Below are 1,336 nucleotides of genomic sequence, written 5' to 3' on the forward strand. Positions count from 1 at the left end.
AACTAGGAGGGTCTGGGAAGTGATGAACGGTGAGATATGGCAGATGGTTCATCACGACTGAGGATGAGAGGGGAATCTTACCCAGGGCATTGACGGTGTCCATGGGCATCTGATCAGGGGGCTCCAGGCCCCCAATGGTGGCATGGATTTCCTCCCAGGGCAGTGTACTGGTGGGCAGTCCTCCCTGGAGTCCTGCAGACTCCAATCTGTGTCCCTCCTGAGCTGTTTCCAGCTGGGCAATGGTAGGCAAGTGTGTTCCCTCTGCTGGAGCCTGCTTGGGATCAGGACATGGCAGTTAGCTAAGGCTTTCTGAATGCCATTTTCTGTAACCTGCTGTAGGCTGTCTGGAAGGAAAAGTGGACCCCTGACTTTGGAACCCATTAAGTTTGATTGGGACAAGTGAAATACCAGCTTTTCCAGGGTTTTTTTCTTTTTTCTTTTTTTTTGTCAGTCGTGGGGCTTGAACTCTGGGCTTGGGAGCTGTCCCTCAGCTGTTTAGCTCAAGGCAAGCACTCTACCACTTGAGCTACAGTGCCACTTCTGGTTTTCTGGTGGTTTTATTGGTGATAGGAGTCTCATGGCCTCACCTGCCCGGGCTGGCTTTGAACCGCGATCCTCAGATCTCAGCCTACTGAGTAGCTAGGATTTTAGGCGTGAGCCACCAGCGCCCTGCAAGGGTTTTTTTCTTGAAGCTGGCAATTTCTACTTAACACCTGGGATTCTGGGTCAAATTAGGTGGACCTTTCAGCCACCAAACAATGACGTTCAAAGCGGCACAGGCAGAGTTCCCAAGCCAGATGGTTTCCTGCTACGAACATCGTGCCTTAACTGCCTTTCTCTGGCAGCTGCTGATTCTTCTCCGGCTCTCTCTAAGGTGACCACCACAGTTGAGGATGTCTTGGGGAGCAGAGATTGTGACCTCGCCATCCGCAGCCTGTCAGCTGTGAGCAGAGACAATTCCCAGCACTTGCACTGGAATATGGGAGATTCAGAGACATGGAATGCCTCAAGGATCCTTTCTCTGCAACATGAAACTTGGGGGCCAGATATAGTGGACCATCCTGTCTGCCCCAGGGAGTGGAGAGGAGGCCCATTGAGCCTGGCGTTCACCTCACAGCAACCTTGTTCAAACCTGAGTGGGGAGTGGAGTGCCACAGAGCTGGTCAGTGGCTGGACAGAGATCTTTGAGAAGATAGACATCCCAGAGGCCCTGGAATCCAGTGAGGACATCATGGCTCATGTCCTTGGAACCAAAACAGTTAAGTGCTGTGACACCAGGAGGGTGGGAAGAGGGAGGAGGGAGAACTGTTGGAGAGCTACTTCAGGCTTTGCCCCC

Source organism: Dipodomys merriami, unplaced genomic scaffold, assembly GCF_024711535.1.
Source record: "Dipodomys merriami isolate MVZ:Mamm:240054 unplaced genomic scaffold, mDipMer1.0.p SCAF_353, whole genome shotgun sequence".
Classification (NCBI taxonomy): domain Eukaryota; kingdom Metazoa; phylum Chordata; class Mammalia; order Rodentia; family Heteromyidae; genus Dipodomys; species Dipodomys merriami.